This window comes from Panthera uncia, chromosome D4, assembly GCF_023721935.1.
Source record: "Panthera uncia isolate 11264 chromosome D4, Puncia_PCG_1.0, whole genome shotgun sequence".
NCBI classification, from domain to species: Eukaryota; Metazoa; Chordata; class Mammalia; order Carnivora; family Felidae; genus Panthera; species Panthera uncia.
Genome location: NC_064807.1, coordinates 42,882,195 through 42,906,758, shown reverse-complemented (window position 1 = coordinate 42,906,758; position 24,564 = coordinate 42,882,195). Strand labels below are relative to the sequence as shown.

At 38.3% G+C, this 24,564-nt stretch overlaps 1 protein-coding gene across 1 annotated transcript in view; it reads right to left on the bottom strand.

Annotated features, from left to right (window-relative positions):
* DENND4C (DENN domain containing 4C) overlaps positions 1–24,081 on the bottom strand; it is a 127,561-nt gene extending 103,480 nt beyond the window's left edge. The window contains exon 1 of the mRNA XM_049620074.1: positions 23,770–24,081. The gene's annotated coding sequence lies outside the window, so the exon portion shown is untranslated. The remainder of the gene's footprint in view (positions 1–23,769) is intronic.
* Positions 24,082–24,564: the final 483 nt, after the last annotated feature.

Sequence of the window (24,564 nt, the reverse complement as noted above, 5' to 3'; positions counted from 1 at the left end):
CAAGGTAATATAGTCTCATAAAATGAGCTGGGAAGAATTTCTTCTTCAATTTTCTGGAGGAGTCTGTATAGAATTGGTATCATTTCTTCCTTAAATGTTTGGCAGAATTCACCTGCAAAATCATTTGGGTCTGGAGTTTTCTTTGTAGGTAGGTTTTTAACCATAAATTCAATTTCTTTAACACATACAGGGCTATTTAGATTACCTACTTCCTTTCTTAGTTTGCATCTGTTTTAGTCCATGCAGGCTGCTATACGAATATCACAGACTGAGTGACTTATAAACACAGAAATTTATTTCTCGTAATTCTTGAGGCTGGGAAGTCCAAGATCAAGGCACTGGCAGATTGTATTGTTACTGACGCTGATTTTCTAGTTCATAGAAGGCTGTTAACTTCCCTGTAACTTCACATGACAGAAGGGAGCAAGGGATCTCTCTGGGATCCCTTTCCAAAAAGGCACTAATTCCATTCATGAGGGTTTTGCCCTCATGACCAAAATATCTCTGAAAGCCCCACCTCCAAATATCATCACACTGGGGATTAGGTTTCAGCATAAGAATGGGGTGGGGGGGGGCCACAACCATTCAGTCTACATAGCAGTGTCTTTCAAGGGATTTGTCCATTTCATCTAAGTTATCAAATTTATTGGTACAAAGTTGTTCATATTTCCTTATTATACTTTTAATATCTGTAGAATATGTAGTGATATCACCTCTCTCATTTCCAGTATTAGTAATTTGTGTCTTCTTTTTTTCCTGGCCAGTCTGGCTAGAAATTTATCAATTTTATTCATCTTCTTTAAGAACAAGCTTTTTGTTTCATTAATTTTTCTCTTGCTTTTGTTTTATATTTCGTTGATTTCTATTTTGATCTTTATTATTTCCTTTCCTCTGTTTATGTAGAATTTAATTTGCTCTTCTTTTTCTAGTTTCTAAGGTAGAAACAGGTCATTGATTTGAGACCTTTCTTCTTCTCTATTGTAGGTATTTAGTGTTGCAAATCCCACCAAGTAATGTTTTAGTGGCATGTAACAAATTTATGTATGTTGTGTATTCTTTTTATTCAGTTCAAAACACTTATTAACTTCCCTTTCCTAAAATATTTTCTTTGACCAATGGACTATTTATGTTTTTCAGTTTCCAAATGTGGTACTTGGGAATTTTCCAAGAATCTTTGGTTATTAATTTCTAATTTAATTCCACTGTAGTCAGAGAATATATTATATATGACTAGAATTATTTTATTTATTAAAAATGGATTTATGGCTAAGAATATGGCCTATCTTGATAAATATACCATGTGAACTTAGCACTGTAGCATGTGTACTGTTGATGGACAGAGGCCTCTACAAATGTCAATCAAGTAGGTTAATAGTGTTGTTCAAGTCTACTATATCCTTGCTGATTTTCTGTCCACTTATTCTATTATTAAGAAAATAATGCTATTAAAATATCAAATATTATTAAAATATTAAAATTTTGACTATAATTGTAGATTTGTCTATTTTTCTTTCCAACTCTTATCAGTTTTTGCTTCATGTATTTTGAAGTTCCATTATTAAGGGCATAAGCATTTAGAATTGTTATGTCTTTTTGATTAACTGACCTCTGTATCATTATGAAATGGTTTTCTCTATCTCTGGTAAAAATTACTCTGTATTAACAAAAGCTTTTGAGAAAGCTTCAAATTTTTTGAAAAAAAATTAAAATAGTTTTTTAAACTAACAGATATATAGTCTAATAATTATATTTTATATTCCACTACTGCTAAAATAATCTTTCAGAATCCATTTAGTTTCATCCTACTGTTTAGAATGGCATACATTTCAATGAATATATGCTGTTAACATCAACAAAATGTCAATAACTTCAATTTATAAAGCTAAATGTAGTTTACACAGTTGTCTCACTGTAACAAAAAGATTTCTTTTAAATTTTTTTTTTCAACGTTTTTTATTTATTTTTGGGACAGAGAGAGACAGAGCATGAACGGGGGAGGGGCAGAGAGAGAGGGAGACACAGAATCGGAAACAGGCTCCAGGCTCCGAGCCATCAGCCCAGAGCCTGACGCGGGGCTCGAACTCACAGACCGCGAGATCGTGACCTGGCTGAAGTCGGACGCTTAACCGACTGCGCCACCCAGGCGCCCCAAGATTTCTAACAGTTTCAAAAATATCTGTGTGTTCCTTGGCGTTCCAAACCATGCAGAATGAATAGTAAATTTCACTTAAACCGCAAAGAGAGTACAGTTTTATCAAAGTTATTTGCTACATTTAAGCAATTTAAAATAGGGCCTTGGAGATTCCATTTACAAAGCATTATCAACATCAGCTCCACTGGCGGGGTCATGGAACTACAAAATTGAAAAAATAAGTCATTTTGGACAAAATCAGTTCATTTTTTCCAACACAAAGCAGTGTAATTCTCTACTGTTGCACCTGTCACTGAAAGTTTTGTAAAGGAGAGCTGTAGAGAAAGGCCGCAAACACAAATGCCTTAAAGGGGTCAGGCAGGATAGAAGAGTCGTGGGAACTAGAGAACACAGGCAGCCACTACTCGTCAGATCCATCCAATTGTTGCCAAATGGACTTGGACCAGAATTTCTTCTTTGCCTTTTTAAAAGAAGCCAGAAATCAGGGTTTTTGTGTAAATCTCCAAGTTTTAAAATATTGGCAACTGATTCAGAATTCTTAAACACTGCTAAGTTCAAACAAAACACATTAAGCAGGGTATATTCACTCTAAAGATTAAAAGTCTAGAAAAGAACAATTTCTAAATTCCATTCAAAAAATTTTTTCACCTGGTTAAATACCTAACTTCACCATTAATCATATATGAGCCAATAAACCTAACTGTACACCAAATCGATAATATAATCACATAGAAGGGAATGAAAAAAGAACTAAACGATACTAGACGTTCTTGGAGAAATGACCAATTCCAAGGTTGGCCAGGAAAAACACAAGGTATACCTAGAACATCTTACATAAGAAGAAAAAAAGCACTGCTCAAAAACTAATAGGGGTCCCTTATCAAAAAGGCACAGGAACTAGCTTGAAGAGTCTCCCGCTGGCCAAAATGGGAATAATTGTAGTGTCAAAATGAATGACACTAATGGATTATAACACATGGATTATTTTTTAATGTTTATTTATCTTTGAAAGAGAGACAGAAAAAGAGCACAAGTGGGGGAGGGGCAGAGAGAGAGGGAGACACAAAATCCAAAGGACGCTCCAGGCTCTGAACTGTGCACAGAGCCCAATGCGGGGCTCAAACTCAGGAACCATGTCATCATGACCTGAGCTGAAGTCAGACACTTAACAGACTGAGCCATCCAGGCGCCCCTCACATTGATCTTTTTTTCAAGCCTTGAGTCCACACTGAAATTATAAAATAAATGAATGAAGGGGAAAGAAGGAAGGCTCTTCAGAATGCCAACCAATAATCATGAAAGGGATGATAAAAAAACCATTTTACAATCATCTCAGTATTCAGTTCCAAGCAAGAATTATCAGTGAATGCTAAAACCACTGGGAGGAAGACTGTTGGATATAGAATATTTGTACCATCTCAAGCTTTCTCCAGTTATACTAATAATTACAAATGAATAAAATATATCACCAGAGAAAGCTGGTGGCCACTTTAACCAAGTAATCAAAATCAACATCATTAATGATTGTCAAACTATTATTACATGCCTTCGGATATGATGTACCATGCAGACAGCATTAGCTATGTACTATTCCTGATTTTTTTTAAATGCATAGCCTTGGAGCACCTGGGTGGTTCAGTCAGTTAAATATTCAACTCTTGATTTAGGTTCAGGTCATGATCTCAAGGTTTATGAAATCAAGTCCTGCGTCAGCATCAGTGTGGAGCCTGCTTGGGATTCTCTCCCCCTCTCTCTTCCCCTCTCCTGCTTGTGCACACTCTCTCTTTCTCTCTCTCTCAAAATAAACAAATTTTAAAATAAATAAACAAATAAAAAATAAAAACACATGACCTTAATCTAATCACAAGGAGTTAGACAACCTCAAACCAAAGGGGAAAATTCTAGTCAATGGAAACAAAACCAAAAAATAAACTATTGGGAATACGTGAAAATAAAAAGCTTTTTCACAGCAAAGGCAACCACCAGCAAAATGACAAAGCAACCTAATGAATAGGAGAAGATATTTGCAAATGATATAGCAATAACAGACTAATATCCAATATATAAACTTATACAACACCAAAAAAAAAAAAAAAAAAAAACCCAAACACTACAATTAAAAAAGGGCAGAGGATGTGAATACACAGTTTCCCAAAGAAGACATACAGATGGCCAATAGGGACATGAAAACATCACTAATTATCAGGGAAATTCATATCAAAGCCACGAAGAAATATCACCTCACACCAGTCAGAATGGGGAGTATCAAAAAGACAAGAAATAACAAGCACTGGCAAGGATGTAGAGAAAAAGGAACTCTTGTACACTGTTGGTAGGAATGTAAATTAGTGCAGCTACTATGGAAAACAGTATGGAGGTTCCTCAAAAAATTCAAAATGGAAACACCACATGATGTAATCATTCCACTACTGGGTATTTACCCAAAGCAAAGAAAAACACTAATTCAAGAAGATATATGCACCCCTATGTTTACTGCAGCATTATTTACAATGGCCAAGATATTAACCCAAGTGTCCATTGATAGATGAATCGATAAAGATGCAGTATATATACACAATGGATTATTACTCAGCCATAAAAAAAGAATGAGATCTTGCCATTCACAAAAACATGGATTGCCCTGGAAGGTATTATGCTAAGTGAAATAAGTCAGACAGAGAAAGATACATATATGATTTCACTTATATGTAGAATCTAAAAACGTGAATCAAAATAAACAAAAGCAGAAACAGACCCACAAGTACAGAGAACTGATGGTTACCACAGAGGAGGATAGGATGGGTAAAATGTGTGAAGGGGAGTGGGAGGTACAGCTTCCAGTTATGGAATGAATACGTCACAGAGATGCAGGCACAGCATAGATAATATAGTCGATAGCACTGTAATAGTGTTGTATAGTGACAGACAGTAGCTACACTTTGTGGTGAGCACAGCATAATATAAAGAGCTGTGGAATCACTATTGTGTACTCTTGAAACTAATGTAGCATTGTATGTCAGCTATAACTGAATCAAATAAACAAATACATAAATATAACTAAAGGGCAAAATTCTAAAAAGAAGTCAGTGTAATGAAAGGGAGAAAGGTTCAAATACTGTTCCAGATTAAAATAGATTAAAATCTGAGCATCGAAACAAGTGACAACAGAATGATAACAGGAAAATCTCCAGATACTTAGAAATTAAACACACTACTAAATAATTTGTGGTTGAAGAGGAAGTTTAAGGAAATTACAAAATATTTTGAACTGAACAAAAAGAAAACATACCAAAATTTGTGGGATGCAATTAAAGCAGCGCTTACAGAAAAATATCATTAGGTACTTATCAGAAAAAAAGCAAATTGATAATCCAAACTTCAATTTTAAGAACCTAAAAAAGTAATAGCAAAATAAACCCAAAGAGAGAAGGAAGAAAATAAGATAGAAATGAAAGAGGAAGAAATTAAAATGTCCTTATTACAGACATGACTGTCCAACTAATTACCAAATAAATGACAACTAAATACAACGTGTGACCCTAGAATGAATATGGGAAAAGAAAAACAAAAAATTGTTATAAAGAATAGCATTGGAGGGGAGCCTGGGTGGCTCAGTTGGTTAAGCATCCAACTTCAGCTCAAGTAAAGACCTCGTGGTTCATGGGTTCGAGCCCCACATGGGGCTCTGTGCTGAGAGCTCAGAGCCTGGAGCCTATTTCAGATTCTGTGTCTCCCTCTCTCTGCCCTTCCCCTGCTCCCCTGTCTCTCAAAAATAAATAAATGTTTAAAATTTTTAAATAAAGAATAGTATTCAAGAAATTTCAAGGTAGAGTATATATTAACTTTATAACAAAGCTGAGTTTCCTAATGTGAGCATTGTATTGAATAACACAATGACCTTGTTCTTAGGAAATACATGCTTTAATGGTTTAATCAAAAAATAATACTATGCAGGGTGCCTGGGTGGCTCAGACAGTTGAGCATACAACTCTTAGTTTTTCAGCTCAGGTCATGATCCCAGGGCTGTGGGATCGAGCCCCGTGTCAGGCTCCTTGCTGAAAGTAGAACCTGCTTAAGATTCTCTCTCTTTCCCCCCCCCTTCCTCTCCCCCAATCGTGATCTCTCTCTCTCTCTTTAAAATTAAAACAGTAATAATAGTAATAACCATTATCATCTATGTACTGGGACCCCTGGCTGGCTTAGTCAAAACAGCACACGACTCTTGAGCTTGAGGCTGTAAGTTCAAGTCCCACACTGGGAATAAAGCTTGCTTAAAAAAAGAAAAAGAAAAATAACACTATGCAGAGTGTTAATGTGATAAAATGTTAACAACTGGCAAATCTAAGTGAAGGATATAATGGGAGCTCATTATAATATTCTTCCAACTTTTCTGAAAGTTGGATTCAACTTTTCTGAGTTTTGTTTCAAAATGAAAAGGTTTTTTTAAAAAGCAGTTCATGTCAGAACACCTGGGTGACTCAGTTGGTTAAGTGTCCAACTTCGGTTCAGGTCATGATCTCACGGCTCATGAGTTTGAGCCCCGCATCCGGCTCTGGGCTGACAGCTCAGAGCCCGGAACCTGCTTCGGATTCTGTGTCTCACTCTTTCTCTGCCCCTCACCCACTCACGCTCTGTCTCTCTCTTTCTCTCAAAAATAAATAAATATTAAAAAAAAAAAAATTTTTTTTTTTCAAAAAGCAGTTCATGTCCTTCAAGATTTCAACAAAAGCATAGAGGGATATGGAAGAAAGTGGGAAAGGTAGAATAACTGGTTTAAACTCAAGAAGTAGGGAGGAAAGCATTAACTGCCAGTCTGAATATTCCCAATTTAACTCAACGCTCTATAAAGCTGGAAAAGTAGAACATAAAATCTGCTAAAATATCTCATACGTCTATACATACATATACATACACAGAAAGAGACATGCAAAACAAACACCCGATAAATTGAAAGTTTTCCCCCATGGACTTTGTCCCTTTGTTTTCCTTAAAAGCTGATTATCATTCCTAAACTTTATTCACTGAACATAAAGTGAATGTGGGATAAATTAACACCTCACAAGTTTCAAAAACTCTACTATCTGGCAACCTCACCAATTCATATATAGCCCGGTATCAGCCATGAAGATCTACGACAGATATCACAAACCAGTAAAACATACGTACTTGATGCCTTTCAGTCTCTCATTCAGTCTATTTAGTGTTAGTTTATAAGAAATTCTATTAAGTTTATTTGACTACTAAATACATAGTGGAAATTGTAACAAATTAGAAGGGAGAGAGGTGGGGGCTCAGCCAAAGAGCATGTGACTCTTGGCCTCAGGGTCATAAGTTCGAGTCCCATATTGGGTGTAGAAATTGCTTAAGTAATAAACTTAAAAAAATGAAATAAAAATATTTTTAAAAAAAGGAAGAGAGGTAAACATGCTCAAAAAATTAAGCTGTCAAGGAATGAGGGGAATGTTTTATAAAACACAAGGTGACCTAAGGATTAAAGCCTAGTTAACTAGATTCCTAACTGTAAGAGTAAAGAGGTCCACATGCCTCAAGTATACCAAATGGGTATCACTGCTTTAAAAATGCTGTACAGAATAAAATTTATAACCATGTCATCTACTTATTATGGAAAGGTTAACTTACTGAATAATTCTCTTCTCATCTTTCTCATATACTAATATCCTATAGAATCCTATAAAATCTAACCTCTGTTTTGTTTCATTAGCCAATTTCCAAGCTAATACCACCCATAGTTAATTATAGTAGCTCTAAATATTTTCTGATCTGGCAGATAAAAAAAAAAAAAAGGGTAAAGAGGAAGTTTAAGATTTTTCAGACTTATTCATCCAAGCTTATCAAGTTTCAGGGGGGAGGGGGGTTGAGATCTTTTTTAGAACTGCTCTAAAACAGTGTATTTAAGGAGAATGGACATCTTTACAATATAAAGTTCTCTACTCAGGAGCATGGTAGGGCTCTCAATTTTATTCAAGTCTTTTTTTTTTTTTAAGCCTTTAAGCAAAGTATCATAGTTTGTTTCATCCAGGTCTTGAGTGGATTATTCCTAAGTATTTTATAGTTTTGTGGCCAATGGGCAAGAGCTCTTATGTTTACTAATCAATCACTGCTAGTTTATTAATAACCTATGACTGAGCCTCAGACATTGTTCTAAATGCTGGGAATTAAAGCAGTGAAAACACCAAATGCCTGTCTGTACGGATCTTATATCATAGTTGGGAAACAATCAATAAACAAGTATAATTTTATAAATAATTTCAGAAAACATAAGTACTATGAAGAAAAATAAAGCAAGACAGAGGGAAAGAAAGTGGTAATGCAAGGGCTCATCTTATAGTGCAATCAAGGAAGACCTCTTTGAAGTATATACATATAGATAGATACACACATAATACACACACACACACACACACACACACACACACACACACATATGGCCAAGAATATAGAAAGAAGAGAGATTAAATGGTCTTCTTAGTAATGAAAGTGGAACAGGAAAATGACTACATAATGGTGGGGGCACAAGTGATAACTTGTGGCCGTAAATTAAAGTGAGACCAATCAGCACTGTTCTTTGTTTTCTCTAGTGACACTCAGCTGCTCAGGTTGAAGGAAGTAGAGTTGGCAAAGCAATGAATTTAATCAGGGCTGAAGTTGTACCTCGATTACAGTAAGGAAGAGAGGAACAAGGGAGTTGACAACTTGACCTCACAAAATAGTACAAAACACCTATAGGCATTAATTTTTTTTTTTTCACTGAATCAATGTAATTGGGTAAGGAAAGAAATTACTCTATGAGGGGGTTAATAGACAGTGAAAAAATGGTGTGGCTAATGCCCTGGATCTCAATGGAATGTAAAAAATGTCAAATTAGGGTACCAGAATAGATAAGCTGGCAAAAAAGGAAATGGAAGTCAGTTAGATGCTTAAAATACTTTAAGTTAAAGATTATGGTCATAAAGTCCAGGGTAATGGTTCTCTACACTAACTACACATTGGAACCAGCTGGAACACTTTAAAAAATACATACCAAACCAATAAAATAAGAATTTAAGGGTGACATGTTACCATAAATATTTTTTAAGCTGCTCAGTTAACTGTAATGTACAGTCAAATTGAGAACCAACAGTCCTGGTTGTGATCATGGAAGTAGGCAGCTAAAGCAGGCTGGAAAAGAAACAATCTACAAATTCCAGAAATTCTAATGAAGTTTTTTTCTATTATTCGCAATATAAATAAAAGCATGAGCTATGTTCAAAGTATTTTACATCCATTAGCTCATTTGACATTCATAACCCAATAATGTAGAACTAGTATTACTGTTTTTAATGATGAGGAAGAAGGGAGGAGTCTTGGGTAATATACAACATAGTATAATACTATTTGAAGGAAGACTGTGGTTAACTTAAAGATGCATTTATAAGCCCTAAGGTAATTACTTAAAAAAAAAAAAAAAAAACCTATCTATCACTAACAAGCCAATGTGGAGATGAAAAGAATACTAAAATATATTCAGTCCAAAAAGGAACATCAAACAGACAGGACAAATTAAAAATAAATAGCAAGATAATAGATTCAAACCCAACCTTATCAATAATTTCACTAAATTTGTCTACCATGACAAACAAAAACATATGTCCCTATAAACACATACACAAATATTCATAGCAGCACTACTTAAAATAGCCAAAACAGAAAAAACCCAAATACCTATCAAGTCAGAATCAGTAAACAAAATGTGTTATTTCAATGCAACAGAACATTACTCAGGCATAAAAAGAAGTACTACTGATACATGGTCTAACATGGATGAACCTAGAAAGTATTAAGCTAAGTGAAAGAAGCCAGACAGAAAGGTCAGTGGCCAACCAGCACACGAAAAGATGTTCAACATTAGTAATTAGCAGGGAAATGTAAATCAAAACCACAATGATATATTACCTTACACCTGTTAGAATGGTTATTATCAAAAAGAAAGAAGTGTTGGAGAGGCTGTGGAAAAAAGAGAACTATCATCCACTGTCCGTGGGAATATAAATTGGTGTAGCCATTATGGAAAACAATATGGAGGTTCCTTAAAATAAAAATAGAAATACCATATGACCCAGTTATTCCACTTCTGGGAAAACAAAAACATTAGTTCAAAAAAAATATTCACCCCTATGTTCACTGCAGCATTATTTACAATACTCAAGACATGGTAAACAACATAAGTGTCCACTGATGGATGAATGGATAAAGCTGTGTGTGTGTATACACCCACACATGCACTGGAATACTACTCAGCCATAAAAAGAAGGAAATCTTGCATTTGTGACAGCATGGACAGACCTTGAGGGTATTATGCTAAGTGAAATAAGTCAGACTGAGAAGGACAATTACTATATGATTTCACTTATATGTGGAATCTAATAAACAAAACAAACCAGCAAACAAAACTCATCGATACAGAGCAGAGATCAGTAGTTATCAGAGGGAAGGAGGTTGGAGATAGGGACATGGGTGAAGAGGAGCAGTTGCACGGTGTAACAGATGGTAACTAGACTTATTATGGTGATCACTTGGTAATGTACACAAAAATTGAATTATTATGCTGTACACCTAAAACTACTAATGTTGTATGCCAGTTTTGCCTCAATTTTAAAAAGTCACATACTGTATAATTCCTTTTTTTTAATTTTTTTATGTTTATTCATTTTTGAAAGACAGAGAGAGACAGAGCACAAGCAAGGGTGGGGCAGAGAGAGAGGGAGACACAGAATCTGAAACAGGCTCCAGGCTCTGAGCTGTCAGCACAGAGCCCGACGTGGGGCTCAAACTCACAGATCAGACCACAAGATCATGACCTGAGCCGAAGTCAGACACTCAACCAGCTGAGCCACCCGGGCGCCCACTGTATAATTCCATTTATAGGAAATATCCAGAATAGGCAAATCCAACTGAAAAAGCAAGTTGACTACTGGTTGCCAGGGGTTGGGGATAGAGGAGCATGGGGAATGATGGCTTACAAGGAAAGGAGTTTCCTTTGGGGGTGATGAAAACATTCTGGAACTAGATAGTGGTAACAGTTGTATAGCATTGTGAATGTACTACATGCCACTGCATTGTACATTCTTAAATAGTTAAAATGGGACTTTTTTTACTATTTTTTAAAATTATAGTTGATACCATGTAACAATGTTACATTAGTTTTAGGTACCAGACATAATGATTCCACAAGTCTGCATTCTGCTTTGCTCACCTCAAGTATACCTACTATCTGTCACCATGCAATGCTATTACAATACCCCTGACTATATTCCCTATGCTGTGTACTTTTCACCCCCATGAAATTGGGGTTTCACCCATTTTAGGGTGACCTAAATGGGGTTGGGCCCATTTCACCCACTTGATTTCGCCCATCCCCCACCCAGTTAAATGGTGAATTTTATGTTATGTGAATTTTGCCACAATTAAGTCTTTTTCTTTTAAGTGTTTATTGATTTTTTTAGAGAGCACGGTGAAGTAGGGGCAGAGAGAGGGGGACAGAGGATCCAAAGCAGGCTCTGTGCTGACAGCAGCGAGCCTGATATGGGGGCTTGAAATCACGAACTGTGATATCATGACCTCAGCAAAAGTCACATTCAACTGACTGCACCACCCAGATGCCCCAATTTTGCCACAATTAGAAACTTATACAACATGAATGAACCTCAAAAACCTTATCCTAAATGAGAGAAGCTAGTTGCAAAAGATCACATATTGTATGATTTCATTGATATGAAATGTCTAGAATAGGCAAATTTTACTGAGACAGAAAACAGATTAGTACTTGCCAAGGGCTAGGGCTGGGGAGTGAGGGATTAGACAGTGACTGCTAATGAACACAAGATTTCTTTCTGGAGTGATGAAATTGCTCTAAAATAGATTACACTGATGATTGCAAAACTCTGTAAGTATACTAAGAAACACTGAAATGTTTCCTTTAAATGGGTGAATTTGTATAAATTAGATCTCTCAATAAAATTGATTTTTTTTTTTTTTTTTTTTTTTTTTTTTTTTAATTTTAAGTGGTCTAACAACGCCTATTAAAAAACAGAGTAGTGCCTGAGTGGCTTAGTGGGTTGAGCGACAGACTCTTGATTTTGACTCAGGTCAGGATCTCACAGTCATGAGATCGAGCCCCTCTTCAGCTCTGGGCTGAGCAGAGTCTACTTGAGTTTCTCTCTCCTCTCTCTCTGCCCCTCCTGCACTTGCACGTTCCCTCTCTCTCTCTCAAAATAAACACTTAAAATAAATAAATAATAAAAGATAGAAATTATTAGATTGGGTTAACAAAAATAAGACTCAACTCTAAGCTACCTCTAGGAAACGTTTTAAACAAAGACACAACTGACCTTTGACAAAACAGCAAAGGCAATTCAATGGAGAAAGGATAGTCTTTCAACAAATAGTGGTGGAAAACTGAACCTCCATATGCAAAACAAACAAATTTAGATTGAGATCTTATACCTTCTACAAAAAATCATTTAAAATGGATCCTAGGGGGGTCTGGGTGGTTCAGTAGGCTGAGCATCTGACTCTTGATTTTGGCTCGGGTCGTGATCACCTACCTGGTTTGTGGGATCAAGCATCACGACCAACTCTGAACTGACAGCACGTAACCTGCTTGGGATTCTCTCTCTCCCTCTCTGTCCCTCCCTTGGTCATGCTCTTTCTCTCTCTCTCTCTCTCAAAATAAATAAATATTCTAAAAATAAGTAAATAAAAATTAATAGGTAAGTAAAATAAAATAGATCATAGACCTTTCTTCCAGAAGAAAATGTAGGATCTTGGGTTTGGCGATGAGTTTTTACTATTTTTTTAAATGTTTATTTATTTTTAAGAGAGAGACAGAGCATGAGCAGGGGAGGGACAGAGAGAGACACACACAGAATACAAAGCAGGCTCCAGGCTCTGAGCTGTCAGCACAGAGCCTGACATGGGGCTCAAACCCACGAACCATGAGATCATGACCTGAGCTAAAGTCAGACCCTTAACCGACTGAGACACCCAGGCGTCCCTGGCAATGAGTTTTTAGATAGCAAAACCACAATCCATGAAATAAAGATTAAGGTAGAATCTATTAAAAACTTCTGCTCTGTAAAAGACACTGTGAAGAGAATAAAAAGACAAGCTGCAGAGTGAGAAAATATTTGCAAAACAGATATCTGATAAAGAACAGGTACACAAAATATGCAAAAAAACTCAACAGTAAGAAAACAAACAACCCAACAAGTAAAAAAGAAATACGGAAAAGATTTGAACATATACTTCACCAAAGATGATATACACATGACAAATATGTATATGAAAAATGCTCAGTGTCACTGGAGAAATGCAAACTTAAAAGAGATACCAATACACCTCCATTAGAGTAGCTAAAATTAAAAAACAAGAAGACCTAACACCAGATGCTGATAAGAATATAGAAAGAACAGGAAATTCACTGCTCATGGATATGCAAAATGGAACAGCCACTTTGGAAGATAGTTTAATGGTTTCTTACAAAGTTACAGGTAAGCTTACCATATGATCCAGCAGCCAGCCTCCTAGGTATCTACCAAATGTGTTTGAAAACTTTTGTCTATGCAAAACCTACATACAATGTTTATAGCAGCTTTATTCATGATCACCAAAAACTGGAAGCAGAGAAGATGTCATTCAATAGATAAATGGATAAACAAACTGTGACACATTCATACAACGGATGATTCAGTGAAAAAAAGCAATTAGTTCTCAAGCCATGAAAAAAAAACATGGAGGAACCTTAAGTGCATACTGCAAAGTGAAAGAAGCTAATCTGAAAAGAACTGTGGGGGAGCCCCTGGGTGGTTCAGTTGGTTAAGCCTCCGACTGGATTTCGGCTTAGGCAGTCATCTCACAGTCCCTGAGATCAAGCCCCACATCATCATGGAGCCTGTTTCAGATTCTCTCTCTCTCTCTCTCTCCCTCTCCCCCTGCCCCCCCCCCAAAAATAAACAAACATAAAAAAAATAAAAATAAAAAGACTAACTACTATATGATTCCATTTACATAACATCCTAGAAAAGGCAAAACTACAGAAGCGGTAAAAAGAGATCAGAGGTTTCCAAAGCTTTAAGCTCTATAGTTAAGAGTCACGTATGGTTTGCCTCCCTTTTGTTTTTCCTTTCCCCTATGTTTATCTATTTTGTTTCTTAAATTCCACACATGAGGGGCGCCTAGGTGGCTCAGTCGGTTAAGTGACTGACTTTGACTCAGGTCATGATCTCGAAGTTCATGAGTTCAAGCTCCAGGTCGGGCTCTGTGCTGACAGCTCAGAGCCTGGAGCCTGCTTCAGATTCTACATCTCCTTCTCCCTCTGCCCCTATCCCACTTGCACTCTCTCTCTCTCAAAAATAAACATTACAAACATTTTTTTCCACATATGAGTGAAATCATATGGTATTTGTCTTTCTCTAACTTCTTTCGCTTAGCATAATACACTCTAGCTTCATCAACGTCATTGCAAATGGCAAGACTTCATTCTTTTTGATGTATCCATCGCACGTATCTATGTATATATGTATGTATACACATACCACACATTCTTTATCCATTCATCAGTCTATGGACATTGGGTTCTTTCCATAATTTGGCTACTTTTTATAATACTGCTATAAACATCAGGGTGCATGTGCCCCTTCAAATCAGTAATTTTGTAGCCTTTGGACAGATACCTACTAGTGCAATTGCTGGGTCATAAGATAGTTCTATTTTTAACTTTTTGGGTGTTCATACTATTGTCCAGAGTGGCTACACCAGTTTGCATTCCCACCAACAGTTTAAGGGGGTTCACTTTCTCCACATCCTCACCAACATCTTTCCTGTGTTGTTAATTTTAGCCATTCTGACAGGTGTGAAGTGGTATCTCAACGTAGTTCTGATTTTTATTTCCCTGATGATGAGTGATGTTGAGCATCTTTTCATGTGCAAATTGACAGAATTGAAAGGAGAAATAAACAGATCCGCAATTAAAGAGAGTCCAACACTCCTCACTTAGTAATTAGAACAAGCATACAGAAAATCAGCAAGAATACATAATATTTGAAGAACACTATCATCTCGACATAAATGATATTTATAGAAAAGTCCACCCAACAACAGCAAAATACAAGTTCTTTTCAAGTGCACATAGAACATTCACTCAGAGAAACAAGATGCTGGCCCATAAAACAAGTCTGGATAAATTTTAAAAAATATAAATCATACACAACATGTTCTCTGACCACAGTGGAATTAAATTTGGAATCAGTAATAGGAAGACATCTTATAAAATTCCATAAGTATTCAGAAATTAAAAGACACTCTTCCAAATAATCCATCAGTCAAAGAAAAAAAAATCACAAGAGAAGTTAGAAAATATTCTGAGCTGAATGAAAATAACAGAAATTAGGGTACCTGGGTAGCTCAGTCAGTTGAGCATCCAACTCCTGGTCTCAGCTCAGGTCATGATGCCAGGGTCATGGGATGGAGCCCCATGTTAGGCTCTGTGCTGAGCATGGAGCCTGCTTGGGATTCATTCTCTCTCTCTCTCTCTCTCTCTCTCTCTCCCTCCCTCCCTCCCTCCCTCCCTCCCTCCCTCCCTTCCTCCCTCCCTCTCTGCCCCTCTCCCCCACTCATGCTCTCTAAAATTATTAAAAAAAAAAAAAAAAATTTAGGGGCACCTAGGTGGTTCAGTCAGTTAGGCATCCGACTTCAGCTCAGGTCATGATCTCACGGTTTGTGGATTCAAGCCCCCATCAGGCTCTGTGCTGACAGCTCAGAGTCTGGACCCTGCTTCAGATTCTGTATCTCCTCTCTCTCTACCCCTCCCTGCTCACTTTCTGACTCTCTCTCAAAAATAAATATTTAAAATTTTTTTAAGTTAAAAAAATAACAGAAATTAACGTGTAAAATGCAGTTAAAGTAATGTTTAGAAGGAAGTTTATAGCTTTAAGCACTTATATTAGAAAAGAAATTTTTATTTATTTACTTATTTATTTAATTTATTTAAAGTTTATTGATTTTGAGAGACAGAAAGAGTGTGCACATGCATGCAAGCAAGGGAGGGGCAGAGAGAGAAGGAAAGAGAGAACCCCAAGCTGGTTCCTCGCTGTCAGCACAGAGCTGGATGCAGGGCTCAAACTCACAAACACCCAGGTGTTCCAGGAAACAGGAAAGTTTTTAAATCAGTGATATAAGTGTCCACCTTAAGATGCTAAAAAAAGAAAAACAAATTAACCAAAGGTAGAGGAAAAAAATAAAAAGAGCAGAAATCAATAAAATTGAAAATGGACAAGCAATAGCAATAAAAAAAAATCAGTAACTCTAAATCAAGAAAAAAGTGAAAGGTGAAATTACTAATATGAGGAATGAAAGGTATATTGTTAGATGTTAAAAAGATCACAAGGAAATATTATAAATATTTTCTTTCACACCAATATATTCAACAACTTATTTGAAATGGTCAAAATGGGGGCGCCTGGGTGGCGCAGTCGGTTAAGCGTCCGACTTCAGCCAGGTCACGATCTCGCGGTCTGTGAGTTTGAGCCCCGCGTCAGGCTCTGGGCTGATGGCTCGGAGCCTGGAGCCTGTTTCCGATTCTGTGTCTCCCTCTCTCTCTGCCCCTCCCCCGTTCATGCTCTGTCTCTCTCTGTCCCAAAAAAAAAAAAAAAAAAAAAAAAAACGTTGAAATGGTCAAAATGTTTAACACACAAATTACCAAAACTGACATAAGAAGAAAGAGCAACTCTCAATAGCCCTATATCTAAGGATTGCCTGCAACCATCAGAAATACGAGGAGGCAAGGAAAGAATTCTTCTTAGAGCCTTCAGAGGGAGCATGTACCTGCCAACACCTTGATTTCAGACCTCTAGTTTCCAGAACTGAGATAGAATAAATTTCTGTTCTGTTAAACCACATGGTTTGTGGTAATTTGTTATGACAGTGCTGAGGAAACTACTACACATGTGAATAATATGCTAGAGGTAATGAAATAAAAAATATATTACATTTAATGACTGACTTATTGTTGCCTCTTATTGTGGGGCTACTAGAAATTCTAAATTACATTATATTTCTAGTGAATACCACTGATCTAGCAGTGGCAATAAGGCAAGAAGAAACAAAAGGCATACGCTGGAAATAAGAAGCAAAAATGGCTTTCTCTGCAGACATGACTGTGTATGAAGAAAATCGTAAGGAATCTACTTGAAAGCTACTAGAATTAAAAAGTGAATTAAAAAAAAGTGAATTTAGTAAGACAACTAAATCAATTGTATCTTTTACAATATCAACAAAAGTTGAAGAAAAAAATTTTAAATACAGTTTCATTAACAATGGAAAGTATCAAAAAACATTAAATACTTCAGGATAAACTGAACAAAATATATACAAAGCCTATAAAAGGAAAATCACAAAAACATTGCAGAGAAAATAAACTAAAGAAACCTAAATACATAGAGAGATATACCATGTTAAAATATCAGAAGTCTCAATATTATTAAGATGTCAATTCTCCTCATCAGGCTTTTTGTAAACACTGACAAGCTTAGTCTATAGTTTATATGAAAATGCAAAAGATCCAAAATAACCAAAGCAATGTTGAAAAAAGACAATGTTGAAGGACATATGCTACCTGACTGTAAGGCTTGCTATAAAGAAATAAAGACGATATAGTATTAGTATAAGAATCTAGGCCAAGACAGGCGCCTGCATAAATTCAGTCAGTTGAGCAACCGACTCTTGATTTCAGCTCAGGTCATGATCTCCAGGTTTCTGCAATCAAGCCTTGAACTGGGCTCTGTGCTGCCAGTGTGGAGCCTCCTTAGGATTCTCTCCCTCTCTCTCTCTCTCTCTGCCCCTCCCCTGTTTGCACGTGCATGCGCATGAGCTCGCTCGTGTGCTCTCGCTCTCTGTCGCTCTCTCAAAATAAACAAATATTTAAAAAACACATAGACCAACGGAACAGAAAAAGAAACTAGAAATAGACCCACACTTACAAAAAATAAAAAGGAGTCAGATCATATACAACCTCCAAAACTAGTAAGGGAAACAAATATGAAGGAAGGTAAGAAAAGAAACTCTACAGAATAAAGTAACTAAGTGGAATGATAATAACTTTTCCCCCTAAATAGTGTGATCAGGAAAAACAGCTCAGAAAAACTAACATGTAAATGGAATAGCATAAACAAGGGCTCTAAGAGAAAGAATCTAAGTTAGCTGGTGTGACAGGTACACACTGGACAAGAAGACAAGGAGAAGATATGGCTAGAGACAAGGCTTCTGAGCCAGAGTAAATGTATGTAGTATTACATGATAGTTCTCAATTTATTCATTTTTTTCCATCCCTACCACTGCTGTTCTCAATTCTCACCTGGATGCCCTCAAGATCTTCTGACTGATGAACTTGCAGCCTCACTCAAGCTGCTTTCCCAAATCCATCCTTCATACAATTGAGCCAAAGATATTTAACAGCCTAAAATCATTACATGGTTTTATGTTCCCTACAATGTACAGTCTCAATTTCTTATTTGACTTTTACGACCCTTCATGACATAGCCTCTGCTTTCCCCTCCAGCTTACTCTCCACTTCCCTCCAAACTACCTGTGCCCCCACACTACATTACTTGTATTTTGATAAAATCCACCATGTTTTCATTACTTTGTACCTTTCATATCATTCTTTGAGTTTTAAATCAAATGCCTCCTTCTATGTAAATTACCCTCTCTAATCCACACCAGACACAGTTTAGGGACTTCCCCCTGCTCCTATAGAGAAGTTTGCTCTATTCTGGATATGTCATGTTGTAGCTATGATATTTATTTATAAGACTGTTTACCTTACTAGCTTTTAATATTTAAAAAAAACTTTTTTAATGTTTATTTATTTTTTAGAGAGAGAGAGAGGGAGAGAGAGTGTGTGAGCAGGGGAGGGGCAGAGAGAGAGGGAGACACAGAAACCAAAGCAGGCTCCAGGCTGAGCTGTCAGCACAGAGCCCAACGAGGGGCTAGTACTCACAAAGGCGAAGAGATCATGACCTGAGCCAAAGTCGGATGCTTAACCGACTAAGCCACCCAAGTGCTCCTTAGCCATTAATATTTAGACTGTATGTTATTCATCTTTTATCCCTAGCAGATAGCACAGTACCTATTTAACAGATTCTTTTTTCCGTAATTAAAAAGAGACTCATAACATCTATGCTTTTAGGATCTAAGCATCCCTAAATTAAGATATATATGAACTGCATATACACAATAAAAAACCAGATTCAAGGAATCATATAAAATATTACAAAGACTTTTAAAATCCTATAAAATTACTCTTGTATAAGTCAAAAGATTTTAAATCTAGATTTGTAAATAGTAGATTTGGTTGAAATAAGATACACTGAAAAACATTTATGTCCCACAATACTACTTTTATTTATTTTTCACAATATTACTTTAATTATTAAGAATTCCTTTTCAACAATAGCCAAATTATGGAAAGAGCCTAAATGTCCATCAACTGATGAATGGATAAAGAAATTGATTTATATACACAATGGAATACTACTTGGCAATGAGAAAGAATGAAATCTGGCCATTTGTAGCAACGTGGATGGAACTGGAGAGTGTTAAGTGAAATAAGTCAGGCAGAGAAAGACAGATACCATATGTTTTCACTCTTATGTGGATCCTGAGAAACTTAACAGAAGACCATGGGGGAGGGGAAGGAAAAAAAAAAGAGAGGGAGACAGCCAAACCATAAGAGACTCTTAAAAACTGAGAATAAACTGAGGGTTGATGGGGGGTGGGAGGGAAGGGAAAGTGGGTGATGGCATTGAGGAGGGCACCTGTTGGGATGAGCACTGGGTGTTGTATGGAAACCAATTTGACAATAAATTTCATATTTAAAAAATAAAATAAAATAAAATTCATTCCTGCAAAAAGAAAAAAAAAAAAAAGAATTCCTATAAGAGGGGCAGGCGCCCAGGTGGCTCAGTAACTAAAGCCTCCAACTCTTCATTTCGGCTCAGGTGATGATCTTGTGGTTTGCAGATTCGAGCCTCTGGTCAGGGCTCTATGCTGATAGCGTGGAGCTGCTTCGAATTCTCTCTCTCTCCCTCTCTCTCTGCCCCTCCCTCACTTGCATGCTTGTACACTCAAAATAAATAAACTTAAAAAAAAAAAGAATTCCTATAAGAATATTACTTATTATATTTTTAAAGTAAAATTAGTTGACATAGAAACTTGTAAGTCAGTAATAGGGAGAACTGTGAATTTATATTTTGATATGTACTCAATAAATTCAAGTCATACACATCTATAGCTTTTCATCTTTAATTCTGTTTTCAACTGAAAACTATATTATAGGAGCCCTAATAATCCACTGCAAATGAAACAGTTCAAAGAATGCTTACTCCCTCAAAAGTTTAAAAAGTAATTTGGTTTGGACCATCATATTAGCAAAATGATTTCATTATCACATCATTTAAGAGTAATAAAGTGGAATTAGTAAAATGCTAAAACACAGAGAAAAAGTTAAATCCACTGTGAAACAGTAAAACTTTGGACTATTACAAAACCATAAAATAATATTAATATGCAGCACCAGGGGAAAATGTGATGCTTAAAAAGACAATTATATGAATATTACCCACAGAATCATACACAAGTATAGATAGGATTAGTATACTTTACTGATTAATATATTATACAAATAGAATAAGAATACAGAAAAATGTAAGATATGTGAGAATCAATTTTTTTCCCTTTGGAATTTCCTTTAATCATGTTATATTTCTTTCCAATAAAAAGTTTTCAAGGGGCGCCTGGGTGGCGCAGTCGGTTAAGCGTCCGACTTCAGCCAGGTCACGATCTCGCGGTCCGTGAGTTCGAGCCCCGCGTCAGGCTCTGGGCTGACAGCTCGGAGCCTGGAGCCTGCTTCCGATTCTGTGTCTCCCTCTCTCTCTGCCCCTCCCCCGTTCATGCTCTGTCTCTCTCTGTCCCAAAAATAAATTAAAAACGTTGAAAAAAAAAAAAAAAAGTTTTCAAGCAGCACATTAAGCTCTATTACACTTATTTATATGTATTACGTACTGCCATAAGTAGAAAAAAATTTTAAGTTTATAAACTACCTAATTTCATCCCAAAAAATACTGTTTGAATTTTCAAATAATAAAATTATCTGATTTTGGAATTTCCTACAATCTGATGCTAAACATACACTTTTACGCTAGCTGTACTGTGTAAAATTTTCCCCAATTTTTAACCCTTACAAAGGAATCTTCCATCCCAACAAGGCATCCCATTTACTATGAGTCTGTCAAACCGACAATCTGCAAGAGGAGAGAAAACTCCTGGCACCAGCTGAGAGAAGATAAAATTTTAATTTGTGTATTAGGAAAGCTTATTTGCCCTCACTAACCAAATTTCAGCAAGTATATTATATTGGAAATTGAAATTATAACAGAAATTCCCTGCTGCAAATCAGAAAGACCAAATAAGACAACCTGCCTCTGACTCAGCAGCTTTCTTTTTCTTTTCAACCTGTACATAGGCTGCAAGGCTAAGACTGAAACCTAACTTTCAAACTGAGCAGCAAGAAGAGCCAATGCAAAATCAGTAACTATCCAGGCAGGAAACTCCAAAGAAAATATGACATGTTCTGGTCATAACTGAAAGAGACATAAAGAGCAAAGGTGCCTTTATGTATCTTTATCATGCAAAAATCCCTTGTGTATAGCTACAAATTAGCTTTTATTGAAGACACTTAACATGTTTCTTTATAGAGAGCACCTCAACCAAATAACCTTCTAAGTCTGGCACTGTGAATTTTTACAGCCTACACATCACTGCAGTTCCTTGTAATTTAAAACATTTGCGTTTTAAGAACACTCTCCACACACCATCTCTACTGCCAATTTCTTCAGCTTGGAAACTCAAGTTTATACTACAAAATACTATGTTTACTCTCAACAACAGAATGCTCTCATTTACAAATTATACAAGAGTAAATTACTCCAAGATACAACTTCAACATTTCTAACATCATCGCTTTTCTATTATCCAAATTAACAAGTCTAAACAGTAGTACACTAAGTGAGGTACCATGGCCAAAGTCAACTGGCCTATTATCAGTTCACTAAAATCTGTAATACAAAAAAAAAAATCAACTCTTTTGCAAAATGGCCACAGGAGATATCGATGTAGGGGAAAGTGTGGACTGAGTTTGCCATTGCTAGAAAAAGGAGTCAAAGCAAGCCTGTATGAGGCAGATCATCCTCATGGATACAAATCGAAATTCATTTCTGAGTCCCCAGTCTCACACCAAGACAGTTAACCAACTTTTTAACAGTAATACAAATAACAGGGCAGAAAATAAAATATAAGGGCTTTTTTTTCATGATTATATTGATCAAGAACTGACTAACGCTCAAAGATAGTTTTCCTTTTGATAGTGATTTTGCTCTCATGTGCACACAGATCATCATAAACAATGCGCTTCATTTCACACGATAGCCTCAGATCAAGTACTTATAGAAAACTTGGCGTCTTAGCACTAAAATTCTTTCCTATATTCTACTATATCCTTCACCTTCTAAACCGGAAAGGAAGATCTATCCCCACGTAAACTGGAGTCTAGCGACTTAACACGAGTTTGCACACAATTAAAGTCTCAGTAAATCAAATTCCCAGATTACAGTGCTTGACAATCTCTCTTCGGCAAAAACACACACAGTTCATTACTGGAGATGACACTTAACCCTCACATTTGCACAAGTGACTTCGGTAACTGCCCTAAATTTTCCCGTGTGAAAAAAAAAAAAACACATAATGGGACCGGGCGGGGGTACTATTTAAAAACTGGGTCATTCCTTATTTGTTCTGATGAGACGGTCCTCGGGAGGGAAAAAGGTTCATGAAGCATCCAAAGAAAAAAGAAAGTACAGCATCCTCGGTGTAGAAAAGTTACAGCTCTTTACACAAGTCAGCTCTAGGGGCTCATTAGTTGGTTTTATTTGTGTTTAGTCACTCGGAGTTGAATGGAACCAGTCTTCCGAAAAGTCATTCCCCACAAGGAAGCCCTGAGGTTCAGCCACGGTAATGCAGAGGAGGAAATGCCCTCAATTCACCTGCGACACCTGCCCGGGCCCCCAGGTCTCTCCTCGCGCCCAGACCCCTGCCCTGGCTCCCCGCCCCCTGTGCCCCAATCCCCGCCCTCTCCCCGCCCTGCCCCCTCCCAGACGGCCGTCGCCCCGGAGGTCCCCAGGGCCCAGACCCCTCGCGCGTCCTGCGAGTGGCTCTCTGGAGCCTGGACGGGCGGCGCGGGGAGGCCCATCCTGGCGCGGCCTCTCCCCCATCATCACACCCCTCAGGCTCCAGGGACTCCCCGCCCCCGGAAACAGCGGAGAAACTAGGCCGGGAACGCCAGCCCTGGCCACTATCCGCCTCCTTGGCTACCCCCCGCAGGCGGGCCATCGGAACTCAACCCTCCGAGTTGCTACCTGTCCCGCGCCCTCTCAGCCCGGGAGCGCGGGCCGAGTGGAGGCGCGCCGCAGGGTTCGTCCGCTTTGAAAGGCCCTCCACCGCAGACTCACCTGCCGCCTGCTCCACCTTCAGTGCCACCCAGACACAGCCCCTTGCTGGGGCATGAAAGCGCCGGCTACGCGGCCTGCGCGCCCTCGCCACAGCCGGGCGGGGGGACTTGCTCCCGCGGCCGCCGCCGCCACGGCCCGATCTGCGCCTGCGCCGCCTGACGGGCTCGGTCTCGAGGGGCGCCGCATGCAGCGATAACGGCCGGGAGCGCGAGCCCGCGCGGGCGCCTCGGCTCTCCCGGGTCCGGCGGTGCGGGCGGCGGGTCGCCTAGTAGCAGCCGGCTGCAGTGCCGCCCCGACAGCTGACGGCCATATTCCTGTTCCCTTTTCTTTTTTTCCTCCCCCTCCTTCCGCCCTTTTCCACAGAACAGCACTTTCCTTTTCCCCCTCCCTCTCCCTTTCCTACTGCGGGGGTGGGTGGAAAAGGGCGTGGGGGGAGGGGTGGAAAAGGGAGGCCGCGGGGGCGGGGCAGTGCTAGAGTCCCGCCCCCGGGGAGGGCCGAGGCCGCGCGGTCACTGCTCCCCTCCCCCCGCCTCCCGCCGCGACCCCCGCGGGGCGCGAGGTCCCAGCCCGGCCCCCTTGGAGCCCCTCCTCCGCATTCGCTCCGCGGGTCCCTCGCGGAAAAGGAGCTGGGAGTGAAGGAAGGGCCCAGGGCGCTACTCTGCTGCCCTTCTTGCGGGGCTCCGACTCTGTGTGGTGTGGGTTTATCGCCCCGGCCTCAGGCAGGTGGCGGCTGCTCCTCTAGGGTTTATCAAAAACGGGGAAAGGGACGCCGAGTCCCTCAGTCCTGGGAGAAGA